This window comes from Nipponia nippon, unplaced genomic scaffold, assembly GCF_047370975.1.
Source record: "Nipponia nippon isolate SJK-2023a ecotype South Korea unplaced genomic scaffold, ASM4737097v1 scaffold_8, whole genome shotgun sequence".
Lineage (NCBI taxonomy): Eukaryota > Metazoa > Chordata > Aves > Pelecaniformes > Threskiornithidae > Nipponia > Nipponia nippon.
In genome coordinates, this window is record NW_028262402.1 from 52,640,301 (window position 1) to 52,654,902 (window position 14,602).

The following is a 14,602-nucleotide window of genomic DNA, read 5'->3' on the forward strand; positions in this document are numbered from 1 at the left end:
GAGACAACCCAGCTGTGTCCTGGCCTGGAGGGATCCTAAGTAATAAATGAAAAGTAATCCTTTTATATTCATACAGTGAGATTATAGGTATATAACCCCTGCAAGCCACTTTGTATCCACTAGAAGTGGTGGTATGCCGGTAGTGGGATCAGTTAGTGTGTAAGACAAGAGAAAAACGGAGGTGTTTAGCTTTTGCCAAAAGAAATGAGGGCTCACAGGTAAGTGAGCCTGGTCTTAGGTGGGAGGTAACAAATCCATTTGGGTATTTATTCTGTAGAGGTGCTTCCTCATCCCTTGCACTCTTGTATTTAATAAACCCAGGGCCAAATTTTAAATGTCATGCTATGCAACTCCACAAATATTGTGGGACAGGACAGACTGTGGAATGGAGCCAAGACACTGCAGCACTGGGAGCAGAGGCCAGAAAGTGAAAACTAAACCCAGCCTGGATTTGGTTATGCTGGTAAAGAGAGAAGTGAGGGAGCCTGGTGCCCTGCTCCTTCACAGCTCACCATGGCTCCCTCCACTGCATCCCTCTTCCCTACATCTTCCCAGCATGCTCCGGCCACCTCATCTTCACACAAATTTGTGACGACGTCCTGCTTCCATCAGACTTGCCATACAACATTCAGAGAGCCTGGAAGGACAGCCTTTAGACTTTTATTCAGCCTAATTGCACCATTTTCCACTCACTGTCATTTAAAGCTTTTTAGCAGCTGATAGGTCATCAAAATAAAATTCTTCTAATAACTTTTTCTTTTACCTGCCTGAGATTCATAGAAATAGTAATAAGCATTAAAAAACAGTTTCCCTCTCAAAATCAAATTGCAGGAAAAGATTTGAATTAAGGGGTACATTTGAAAAAATATAGGCGCTTTTCACTGAACAATACTAATAACAGGAGGCCTTTAAACCCTATTGAAATATAATTAAATACATGTTCACCTCAAAAATGATTTTAGAGAATTAAGTTTTCCTAAAGCCATTCAGTAAAACCCCTTGGAACCCATTATGAATCCTTTCAATAACATTTTAAAACTATTCAGTCTGGGGCTTTTTCTTTTTTTTCTTGTTGGCTTGGTATATTTTCTTGAGAGCAAAACGTACTAGTGCCATTGTGTTAGCTTTGGGGAAAAATCCAGTGCTATAAGCAAATGCAAACGCTCTTTTGTTTTCCCCTCATTACCCAACAGAATAAGAATAGGGGTGTAATAGAACAAGTGACCTCACATTTGGACACACATAGGAAAGAATGAAATGTATGTTATTGTAAGTTCTCCGGAGTCCACATAAGCAAATCTCTCCAGATATTGCACTAAATGTCAGATCCTGCTTCTTATGAAGTCAGTGGGAGGTTTGCCATTGTCTTCTGTGCCAGCAGGATGGAGCCTCTAGCATTTGTCTTCAGATGTGGTGACTTGTCCATGTCCACCAATGTCAGTAGAGATCTGACTACTTAGATTAGTTGAAGATCTGCCAAGACATGTTTATGCTCTATCGCTATTGAAATCACAGCATGCAGGAATTAAAAAAATAAAAAAAAAACCCAACAAAAAATAACAAACAAACCAAACCTCTTTGTTAAAGGAAGTCCTGGAGGACTGTCCTGCACCTTTGGGAAAGGACTGCGCCTGCACAGAGCTGAAGAACGTGGAAAATATCTGGATATGGTAGCAGCCTGAACAGGGGAGCTGCTGCGCAGAGCACATGCTTCCTTTGCTTGCTGCCAGTAGTGTGCTAGCCGCAGCTCTTCACGGATGGATACTGGATACGTGAGAGCTGGAAGGGAGGATGCAGTGACATCTCCTCCTTCTCCCAGGGCCCCGTGGGGCAGAGGCAGGAGAGAAAATGTATAAGTGACAGGCATCAGTGAGGCACAGGGAACACCAGGGGATAGGGAACGCCAGCTGGGCCCTGGGGGACAGAGGGACTGAGCCAAAATTCCTGCTACCAGCAAAGCCACTGAGCTGGCTGGGAGCAGGGACTGGCTGGCAGGGCCAGCAAGGGCAGGGAAGGGAACTGCATACAAATCTTTCCATTTTGTCTTTTTTTTTTTTTTTCCTCCTGTTCTGTCTCCCCCAGACACTTTGAGTTTCCTCTATTTTTAAAAGCCTAAATATTCTCAAATTAAATTTTCAGTTCAAAAGCCTTACAGTTTTCCTGGAGAAACTCATTATAGGGGAAATGCTTGGGAGATCTGCCTCAAACCTCTGGTCACTGGAGTCCTGTCAGAAGTACCAAGACATATCATCTACAATGGCTCATGGAATTTAAGATTTTTTTGAGGCTGTTTTAAGCAAAGCCATTCCCCTTGCTGTCACCTAAGCTGGAGTATAAACATACTCTTCTTAAAATTTCAGTGCATCATTGTTTTGTTTGAATGTGGCTCTTTGGAAAAAAAAAATCCTGCTGTTGTTTACATCTTGCTAAGTCTTTTTATTCAGTGCCAGACAAAAATCAGATAGGGTGTAATCCTTAATAAGGACAATAACTACACTTTATTTTGGAGTCAGCCCACCACAAAGAAGAGATGAAGTCCAAACAGCTGTGATGAGATCCATATTCATAAGGATATTCCAACAATGTTTGCATTGCCATAGTGCCATCTGCTTAAAGAATATGCTCAACACCCCAGTGAGGTAAAATAAAAGTAATACTCTCAGTAGGAAAATTGAGATGTAGGTAGTAAGTGGCTTTCCTGAGGTCACAGGACTTGCATGTGGTGCAGACACCAACCCGACCCTCCAGTCCAGAGCTTAACCAGAAGACCAAACTTCCCCATTAGCTGCATAATCGCTGTGTGCATAAGCACAGCACCAGCAACAGGGAAGTCCAGGACTCCCGTGACAACAGGATATGAAGCCGCTCACAATTACAGGCATTTCTGCTGACCCCTCAGATGAGACCAAGCTGCTGACGAGCAGCACTGCTGGATCCCAGAGCTGCCATCGCCGGGGTGACAACGGGATCAGCATTCATTGCCACTACTACAGCCACTCCCTCAGAAATAGTAATAGTTTTAAGTTTTGCTGTGTTATATTTCATTCCATGTGAAAAACCAAAATAGCCCAATAAGAGCTGAAACGTAACTAGCTCCACTGAAAACCATCGGTGACTTAGCCAACCCGCCACTGAAGCAATAAGGAGGGGTAGATGAAGTCCAAGAGCTTATGGCTGACCACAGGTGGAGAAGGGGCACCAGCCACCAAGGAGGAGACCACGTGGGTGTGCACCCAGGATGCTCCATGGTGATCAGCCAGGCAGTTTTCTGTCTGGGGAGGATCATCTATATCCTCTGGAGGTCTGAAGGAAGATAAAACCATTTCCCCACTTCGGGGCACCCCAAGCCCTTCTAACTATGACCCACTTCCAGGAACACCTCTCACCTTTGGTAACACAGGTTGTGGCCTTCCTGCACGCTCCTGTTCCAGCTGCCAGGGTTGCACCTCTGTGCGGCTGGCACTGTGGGAACCACTCCCCAAAGCCGAGCCTGCTCAGCAATTGAACTCACCCAACGGGGACCTGCGTCCTGAAAAAAATGGGGAGCCGGCAGACACAGAAGTGGCAATGTTTTCCTCCTCTGCTGAAGGGACACAAAACAACAACGGCAGCGACCCAGAGCATCATCAAGGGAAGCTGATGAGACTGCTGAAGAGATGACAGAGGACCTTTACTGCACCAGGAGGTATTCAGGGCTATTGGGGCACAGGGTCAGTGTGTTAGCCCAGCATTTCTAGCTTCAAGGAAAAGGGATGAAAAAGGCAGAAAGATAAAATTAAGGCAAGGATATTGCTGTGACAAAGGACAGAGCTGAAATCAGGGAGAGAGACAAAACCATGCATCAACTTTCTTCAGATCATCATTCAGTGAGCTCAATGCCTTGGCTGTGTCTGTTGTCATTTCTCCATTTTTTTTTTTCTTTTCTCATTTTAATGGTGGAGAACCTGCAATAACCGTTAAACAGATTATTGTTAACAATGCAACGGTGTTTCCTGCTCATGCAGTAACTCATTGCCAGGCCAAGAAACTCTCTGGCTTTTTGGCCTTGAAGTATTTATTTGCAATGGATACCCCCGGGTTAAGTCACTTCTGCACTTTTTGGGCACCAGGCAGCTCATCTACTTGAGATTACTTTTTCAGAGCAAGATGTGCTGTGTCTGCCCGCTGATTACAAAGGAAACTTCAAGTGAGCAGGTCAGCCATGACCATCCATGCTCAGATGACGGACCTTGCCCAGAAGGAAAGAAGGCTCTTGGTTTCCTGAGCCGTCACTGACATTTTTTCCATCTGGGGTAGGGAGGAGAAGAAAACCAGAGTCTGTCCTTTCAAGGTCACAGTGACTTCTGTGAGCCATGTTCTTTTAAAAGCAACACCTGCTATGCATAAGCCTTTTGCTTCAACGAAGTTCACAGATTTTCCTGGAAAGGGAAATGAGTCGCTATTGCTCAGCATAACCACCAGGAAACACAGACATTCCTTTCCTGTGGAGCCCTCTAATAAATACCATATTGAAGTAAACTCGAAGTAGGGACTAGATAGGGTCTCAACCCCTCTGAGATAATTAGAAATATACCTACAGCTTCAGTGCTTTGCAATCCAATGTACAAAGGGTTAATCCAAACATTGTACAATACACTGCAGTGTCATCATGACAATAATTTATAACTAACTGACTTCAGCTTTGCAGGACAAAATGGCTGCTGTACTATGAAACCTGTGCAGACACTGACTATATTGTATTTGATTTGAACAGTTTATTGTGGGTGGGCTGTTGCCTTCACTGGTACAGTTCATCTTTCGTTTGTTGTTAGCCCAAATTGTAAAGAGTCTTCTTAAATCATCTGAAAAAACCCCAGTGTTTTCCATCTGTTTCAGCGAGTCAATAGCTCTTAAACACCTCAACTATTTGGATCTACAGCTGCAAAATTTGCATGTGAATACCTCCAATGATCAATTAATTCAGGACAGGTTTTAGTTGGCTTAAACTCCCATCCATTAAATGAAATGGCCCCATATAAATCGGTTTGATCATTTCATGCTTGCACCATTAAATGCACTGTTTCATAAGCAGCCAATCTTACTCACGGTCTTTGAGGTGAATTAGACTTTTGAAACCCTGCAAGCAAGACATGTTCTTCCTACCAAAATATGGGCCTTTGCAAAGGCACTCCTCCAGCTACTCGAGGAGTTGGTGTTTACAAATAGCTTTGTGCCATTTTGCTGTACTTTGAAGAAGTTACTCCTGCAAAGCAAAGGCACTCAGTCGCATCAGAAACATAAACAGCTGCCAAAAATATGCTTGTAATTAAGGTCCAGAGTCAGGAAAGCAACTCTGTGCAGAAAGGTTAGTTAAGCATGTGCTTAAATTTAAGCACATGTTTAAGTCACATGAAAGGAAGTAATGCTTCAGCAGTTCTCCTTGCACTGACTGTCATACCCCCTCTCTACTGGAGAAATCAGTGGTTCATCCAATGAACTGAATGCGGTGCCTGTATTTCCTGAGAAAAGGTGCCATATGCATTTAAATATTTTCCCAAGTAAGGGTGGGATTTCAGTATATGCTCCAGTGAGTTCCTAGATCAAGGTCTAAAATCAGAAAAGATGAAGAAATACAAATGAGTTAGCCATCATTCCCAAAGAAAAGACCCTTCTTTTGAACGCAGCCCACATTTTTCAGGCGTTCAGCATTCTCTATAGTTCTGGAACAGCTGCGCTCCAGCTGGCAAGATTTAGTTTGAGTAAAGTCAATGGCTGCCACCTGATAAAATACACTCATTTCCCAGCATGAAAAATTAGCAGCCTGCACAATGTTGGGTTTGATGTAAATAAAAGCGTATGCAGTTTCAAAACCACCTACTAATTTGTTTAAAATTGGTATAATAATAATTATGACAATGAAATAGCTCCTGGTTTTTGATAAAAACGAACTTTTTTTTTACTGCAGGCTCTATTTCTACCAGTATTATTATTTTTTTTTTTTTAGATAAGCACATCCCCACTTAATTAGGGGTAGCAATTGCTTTGCTTTGTAAAAATGTAGTCCCATGATCAAATTTTGATGGATTAGAATAATAAAGATCATGCTGTTTTATAAAGGACTTTCAGCAATTCCCGTTTAGAGTCTGCTTTATAGCATTGTTTGCCTAGCTCATAATCTTCCCATAAAGTTTTTCTGCCCCAAATATCTATTTCTTGACTTGGTTTCTATGTAATTGCCATAAATCACTGAGCTGTAAGAATTCTAAAGATATAAGGATTGATTCCATTTACTCACAAACTTCATGCAACTGTGACTCCACTCACTTTAGCTGTATCATTCAGTTCACCACCATACACAGACATCCTTCTCTACTAACTTTACAAATGTTTGAGAATATTTTTCCCATTTTGACCAAAATATAAGTAAATTTAAGAAAAAGTGAAACTTTTCACATAGTTTTTCTTTTCAAAATTGTCTAGTTCTTTTGACAGCTAGAACGGAGAAAAGACCTGTCTTACACAAATATGTCCCCTAAGTATGACAATTAGCTAAAAATATAGTCAATTAGTTAATTTCATAGCTTTAATGTTTGCAGAAAGAGCATGAGTGAGAAGCTATTTCTGTATGCAGATTAATACCATATTTTCACTTTATTTGTCCCAAGACTCAGAAAGTGAAACAGAAAACATGCACATGAGGTTTGCTCAGCACTGTATAGTATCAACATCTGGTCTGAAAAACCCACATTCATGTGATTTGTACATACAGATGAAATAGTCTAAGGCTCCCCTGACATTTGCCCAAAATATCATGGCTAAGAGAACACAGTCACAGATACATCAGCGCAGAAATAGCCCTGTATCAGGACCTTCTTTCACAGCATGGTTTGCATGCCTCGTCACATGGTGCATGAGCAGATTGGGAGACTATCCCTCTTAGGACTGCACTTGTTCCTATTCCCTGTCATATCTTCTGTGCACAGCCCACAACTAATGTGGGGTTTCAACAGTTTCTTGCAGCACCATCTGCAGCCCACCAGCATCCCAAAGGTGATTTGACCTCAGTGGGCTGAAAGCTGAGAAGACACATACAGTGGGAGGAGGAAAGGAAGTAAAGCATCAGAAGCAGGCAGCTGATTTTTCTCACCAAGTACCAAAACCAGATAGAAAGCTGATAGGACAAATTATTTTCAAAAGCACAATTTGACCTCTTGCTCTTGCTTGTGGGGTTTTACTGGTGATAAATATGGCCTAGCAATTGCCACTGAGGGCAGAAGTCTCTGCATGAACCTCTCTGTGGACATCTGGGTCTGACTGTTGCAATCCCATCCTCTTACTTACAACCAAGGTGTTAAAAGTTTTCTCTGGAAGATGAACAATTTGTTTGCTCCTTGGAGTTTTGGTCTATGTTAAGGCAGTAATTCAGCCCATACTTCCCTCCTTCAAAGCCAATCAGAATAATATTCAATAAGGAAGAAATAAGAAAAAAATCCAAGTCAAACTTATTTCCAAAGATCACTTTAATTTCATCTGCTGTGACTGGTGGTTGGATCAACACTACTCAGAGAAGGATTCACAAGCCTTGTAAATGGGAGTTAAGGATTTTTGCCTGAGCCAGATCTTCCCAGATGCAGCATCTGGTTTTCAGCTTGTAAACAAACTTACAGTTTGGTTTATTAGAGCACAGGGAGGTCAAGTGACCTGCTAGAGGCCTCCCAGTGAGTGGTGTGTAGCACTGGGTTTGAACCCAGGTTCCACCTGGCTCCCAAACTTCTCTCTTGTTTGGATGCTTCCCATCCATCAGCCCTGCTCCTCCCTGCCCACTCCCCATCCAACAAACAGAGCAAAGCTTTTTCCAGACCAGATTTACAGGTGTTTTTTTTTTAACATTCATCCAGCATGTACTGAATCTGGTGGATTCGGTAAAACCTGAATCTGTACTGAAATTGTGTTTTGAGTGCACTGAAATGGGGGAACAGTACCAAAGCCCCTTTTGAGATGCACCGTCCCCACTCAGCACTCTTACAGACACACTTATGGAAAGAAAAACTTCCGTAGTGCCTAACCAAGGAATGTCCAGAGCTGGTAATGGTAAGAAGGGTCACTGGTCCCCAAACATGCCAAATCTGGGGTGAGCAAAAGCCCCAACAAATGCTGGAGAAATACATATTTTCTGTTTCTCTTGGGCAACCTGCTTCCCCTGTTGCACCTGGAAACATTAGCTGAATACCCGCTTCTTGGAAATGACACCTCTCTGAGCTGCTCATCACCACTCAGCTCCGACCTGCATCCCAGTGTTTCCTCACTCCTCAGAGCCATGAGTGAGCCCGTCACAGGCCCAGCCTGAATTGTTTTTGAAAACAGTAAGAGCTTTTAAAACAGTAAATTCAAGGGGAGTAGAATAAGGAACAAAACAGTTGTTGTTGTTGTTGTCATTGTTGTTACCAAATTTAACAGTAAAATACACCTGCTTTCTCATTATACAGCCCAGGGGTCTTAATAGAGTTGTGTTCTGGGGTTTTGCTCAGCCCAAAACAATGCATTTCCTTCTGGAAATGTAGAAATCTTTTGCTACCTTGGCAGTGGACATAGAATCAGACTGAGAACCAAAAAGTCAAAACAAAATCCAAGGCTTCCCATTAAACCACTTTGCAGTGTTGGATAATTCACAGTATTTCTCTGTGCTTCAATTCCCTCTCCTGCAAAGCAGAGCTATTGAAAAATGTCTGCCTTCACCAAGCACTGGGTTTTCCAGGTAATGAAGACCATACCAGGTATAATCCTTCTGCAAGTTTACATGGTTGGAAGCACTCCCTCAAAATTGCCATTATGTTCCACGGGGGTTTCTTTTTGACCATCTCATTAATGACTTGATTATGTAGGTGCCCAGCAAGAAAAGAAAACACAAATGTTAATAAAATGAGCCTGGGCATGGGCACAAGAGAGAGATATTGTCCTTCACATAGAGCAGTAGCACATGAGGCCATGGACAGTCCTGCCTGGCCCCCACCTCCATCACTGCAGCTGGGTGTAGGGCTGGGATCTGATGCAGTCTGAGGAGCTGAGCCAGCTTAGAAAACAACCCTACAGATCCAGTTTTGCTCAAGAGTTAATTTGAGTCAGGGAACTCAAGATAGGAGTTTACCACAATGCAAAAGGACTGACATTTGCTAAATAACTGTTGTGCACCATATGGCTTTCTACTCAACCTGAATCTTGCAAGGAGGGGTCCTCAGAGCTGCTCTCCTGGGTGGGGGTGAACACTCACAGTGGAAACCCCAATGCTACTTTGCAAAACACTGCCTGGGACCACCTTTGTGATTGCCAGTTGATTTGGAGTTTATCAAGGACAGACATGTGGCTTTGGAGAGTCCCCCTGAAAGGTCACCACAGCTGCTATTAATGATCCCCTCCTGTTCTTCATGGTTGTGTTCACATTTTTGTCTAAAGCGCCTTCTAACAGATGCTATTTTACAAATGCTGCACTGCAAGAGCAGAAAAGAGGACCTTAGGTCATTTCCACATCCTACTATGATAGTAGATCTAAGCGAAGCTTGTGCTTCTAAGAGTGCCTGAGACAGAGAATCCTCCTGCCGCAAGTGCCAAACAATTTACAACAACAAAACCTGTTTCTGACTGGGGCATATGGGACAGTGTCAGAGTGCTCTGTCCTTCACAATCCTGATTTAAAAGTGACTCTTAACTGACAAATTATTAAGGCATGCAAACCATCTAATTCAGTCTCTCCCTACTGAGCTGCACTGATTTTGGCTGGGATACAGCTGATTTTCTTCATAGTAGCTAGTATGGGGCTATGTTTTGGATTTGTGCTGAAAATAGAGATGATAACACAGGGATGTTTTCGTTATTGCTGAGCAGTGTTTACACAGAGTAAAGCCTTTCCTGCTTCTCACCCCACTCCACCAATGAGTAGGCTGGGCAGGTGTCCTGGTTTCGGCTGGGGTAGAGTTAATTTTCTTCCTAGTAGCTAGTATAGTGCTGTGTTTTGGATTTAGGATGAGAATAATGTTGATAACACACTGATGTTTTAGTTGTTGCTGAGCAGTGCTTACACTAAGTCAAGCACTTTTCAGCTTCTCATGCTGCCCTGTCAGCAAGGAGGCTGGAGGTGCACAAGAAGCTGGGAGGGGCCACAGCCAGGACAGCTGACCCAAACTGGCCAAAGGGATATTCCATACCATATGATGTCATGATGAACAAAAAAAAACAGGGGGGAGTTGGCCAGGGGAGTGCAGCCACTGCTCAGGAACTGGCTGGGCGTCAGTCAGTGAGTGGTGAGCAATTGCATTGTGCATCACATTTTTTTGGTGTATTCTTTTATCATTATTATTGTTTTCCCTTCCTTTTCTGTCCTATTAAATTGTCTTTCTCTCAAAGCAAGAGTTTTACCTTTTTTCTGATTCTCTCCCCCATCCCACTGTGGGAGGAGTGAGTGAATGTCTGTGTGGTGTTTAGCTGCCTGCTGGATTAAACCACAACAGGGTGCACAAGAAGTTGGGAGGGAACATAGCTGGGACAGCTGACCCCAAGTCACCAAAGGGATATTCCATAGCATATGATGTCATGCTCAGTATATAAAGCTGGGGGAAGAAGAAGGAAGGGGGGGACCTTTGGAGTTATAGTGTTTTGTCTTCCCAAGTAACCATTACGTGTGATGGAGTGTTGCCTTCCTGGAGATGGCTGAACACCTGCCTGATGATGGGCAGTAGTGAATGAATTCCTTGCTTTGCTTTGCTTGCGTATGCAGCTTTTGCTTTACCTATTAAACTGTCTTTATGTCAACTCATGAGTTTTCTCCCTTTTACCCATCCGATTCTCTCCCCCATCCCACTGGTGGGGGGGAGTGAGTGAGTGGCTGTGTGGTGCTTAGTTGCTGGCTGGGGTTAAACCACAACATGAGCACAATTATTTAAAAAAACAAACAAACAAACAAACTAAACAAACAACAAAACAAAAAAAACCCTAAAAATTAATTAAATTGCTGAGGTTTGTTTTGTTGGTTACACCGTGCTACATTCACATCCAAATGAAAGGTCTTGTTCTACTTTGTCACAAAGGATGTTCCAGTCCTCCAAGGTCACATAGCAATTACAACTTTAATCCCCCCACAACATGAGCTGTAGCTCCCAGTAGAGCTCAGTCAGGTCAAGCCTCCTCCTGACCACCCTCTTCTCAGTCCCTGTGGTTAGGCAGCCAGCAGCAGGCAGCCCTCTCCATATTGCAACATGCTCCCATCAGATTATTCAGGACAAAAGAACTCCTAATCTGGATTACATAGCAGGAAAAAAATTGGGTGATTTCATGGCAGTTTTCAAATTGGCACGTGCTGGGACCCTGCCTGGAGGGGCACCACCACTCTGTTGACCCATGCTAGGAAGGTGGATGGCTGTGGCAGATGGGTCTTGTTAGCAGCAATGACAGCATAAAACGGGGTTCGTGTCCTCCCTTTGAAATAATCAAGTTTGAAATGTAAAACATTTTGTAAAGTAAAGCCTTAGAAACAGAAAGTGCCTAAAAAGGCTCAGTGTTTGACATTGCTTAGTTTTAGGTCATGAATAAAAAAATCCAGGTCTGTCTCCAACTCAGAAAGCAGAAGCTTTGCACATCTCTGTGCTTGCCACATCAGGATAGTTATGTGATGCATGGCCTTGCATTGCTCGTAACTGTCTTCTGCTTTAGTTTTAAACAAAAAAAAGAATAGGTACATTTCTCCTGAGTTCAGCTCTGGACTTCGAAATACAGATTTTGAGATGAGAAAGAAATACATTCTTTTCCTAACTACAGCATATTTTTTGCTGCAGAGGAAGTGAACATCAGCCAAAAAGCAAAAATATAATCCACGAGTTCCTGTATTTTAAATGTCTCTCATCTTGAAGCAATAAACAAAGGTTAATCAAATACTTACTAGCTGAGTAAATATTTTTGCTCATATGTATAAACCAACCTAGGTCAGATTCTCATGTTTTGGCTCTGCATTAATATGTCTTTGAAAAGCTTTTCAAGGTTGGTAGATTCAAAATTAGTTTTTTCCATCTTAACTCCATATGCTAAATCGAGGAACTATGCATATATACATACATATGTATATGCAGACACTCTATATACATTATATTTTACAGGCCCTCCAAGAACTGTTTCTTTTTCCTCTAAACAAAGCACATCAGTATGTTCATGAAAGTGTCCCTAAGGAACTCTGCAATAAAAAAATCAAAATGCATTTGACAGAGGTCAGCATGTTCCAGCAAGGTAACACACTCCAGCTGCCTACAAACTAGGTGGAAGGATCTTTCCAGTCCACCTTACAGATGGCGAGGACATGCCAAAAGCTCCATTTAGGCAACACGCTCCCGTACAACCCCCCTTTCCGTGTATGTTCATTCCTATCTGGCTTTTAGCAAGCCCAGGTCCTATATCTCTCCTACCACACGCCAGCACAACAGAGAGCCCTGTGCTGTGGACACTGTCGGAATTAATCATTTGCTCCAGTTCTGTGGAGCTTGCAGTTTAAGCCCTCAACTTCATAATAATCAGCCTTTTAAATTTTTCCTTTGCCTGAGAATTATGTTGAAGGCCTCAAAGGGCATGCCCCCACATTTTCCCCAAAAGCTGTAGAGAATGGAATGGAGAAGTAATTGCCTATTGTCTGAGGACCTCCCAAAGGAGACCTGACCTACTAGTAGAGCAGACACCTTCCCACTGCCCTACCTGGAGACAGCACCAGACAATGATAATGTCAAGTAGCATCTGCCAGCATGATTATCTATGCCTTCCAAAGCTGTGTTACTCAGTCCTACACAATCTGTGGCCATGCTTTGAAAGCTTTCCTTTCTAAGGGCAAGAGTTTGAGGTTTATTCCAAGCTCTTTCCACACTTTGGCAGGATCACATATATTGTGGTTGGGCTGAACTGCTTTAATGTAACAGTTCTGCTGTAACCTTTGCTTCAGTTGATTGCTTTATGTCCTGAAAAATATATAGGCCAGACATTACTTCTGGGAACCATATCGGCCTCCTGATCCTCTAAGACTCAGTTTCCTCATGGGAAAGAAAAGGGGGTGAGCACTTGTAGGCTGAAAAAAGAAGTCTTTCCCATTCCCTGCAGCCATTGCTAAGAAGTATAGCAGTACTCCGGGTAGCAATAGCTTTCAGATTCCCTAGGAAGCAATCAAGCATGAAGCATGAAGGTCTGCTTGAACCTTTTTGCAGAGAAGGTGTTATAACATGTATTCGCTGAATATGGTACGTGTTGTGGAAACTGCCACCATTTTCCCCAATTAACTTGGCTCATTAAGGACCACAGCCTTGCAAACCAGCTCCATCACTCCACCAGCAAGTGGGTGGCCCTGGGCCATACCTGAACGAGTGACTTTGTATCCTGAAAGCTAAAATGTATGGTGAGTGTTATTAGACCAGCCATCCACTCCCAGTCTGTAGAGCAAACCTCTCTGTAAGCCATTTCAAATACAAGCCCTTCTTCTCATCTGCCTCTGTGGGGGTATTATGCCAAATCCATGGATGCCAGATGGATCTGACACATTGGCATCTAGGATGTGATCCCACAAGCCAAGGCTCCCCCAGAGAGAGGAGGGACGTGTCTTCTCCAGAAGCTAGCTATGCTCTTATTCTTGGTGAGGAGGAGAATGCATGTTTTGTCTTACAGACAAATTATGAAAACATTTTAAAATGGAAAATTAGATGCTAGATAACATTTTGGTGTTTAGAATATATAATATGAGGCAGATTAGACAAAACAGATTGATGAGATTCTCCTTTATTCCAAGAATCACCAATAATTTGGGGCTAGGGTGAAAAGCTTGCACTGTTACCCCATTCCTTCCTCATCCATTAGGTTCTGCTCCTCCTCCATGGGCCTCAGTGAATCCATTTGCCCCAAGGGAACCAGAAGCCAACTTTTCCTGCAGCTGTTTTTACTAGACTAACCTTCCATGGATCCAAGCCAGACCACAAGGAAGCAAGCCACGGCCATCTGCCCATTTTATGCCTTATCCTGGACAGATACAACATTGCAGGTCTTTGTCAGCAATGGTGTAGCTTGGCTCTATCCCCAGCCTGGGATTTACCCAAAAGCCACTCCTGGGAAACCCTCATGTGACTTCTCCTTACAGGATCTCAATTTGAGCCAGCTTTCCCTGGATTTTTTTCCCCCTTTATTTACCCACCTATTGGTTTTGTTGTGTTTTTTTTTTTAAAACCTTTTATTTTCCCACTTTGCAGCCATATTTTTAGGAAGACATGACTGCACCTCATCAGTCATGAGAACTGACTTCTGACTGCCACCTTCTCTGAGGGGCGACCCCACCACTGAGACTGAATCCTTTGCCTCCTGTTATTCTTTTTACAAGTTCCAACCCCAGTTCAAGCTTTAACCATAAACCTATTTAAACAATCCATATCTACATCAGTAACATTCTAGCTGTTTCTCTGGGCATCAGTAAGTCAATCAGCAGTGGAGCCTACATGTAGAGCAGTCTAACATGACCTTGGTGGTAAATAGGTCTAGAATGGAGAACAGATGACAGAACGAGTGGACAAAATGATAAAATGAATGTGTATTGCCTTATCCTCCTCTCCTGGCTCCATAT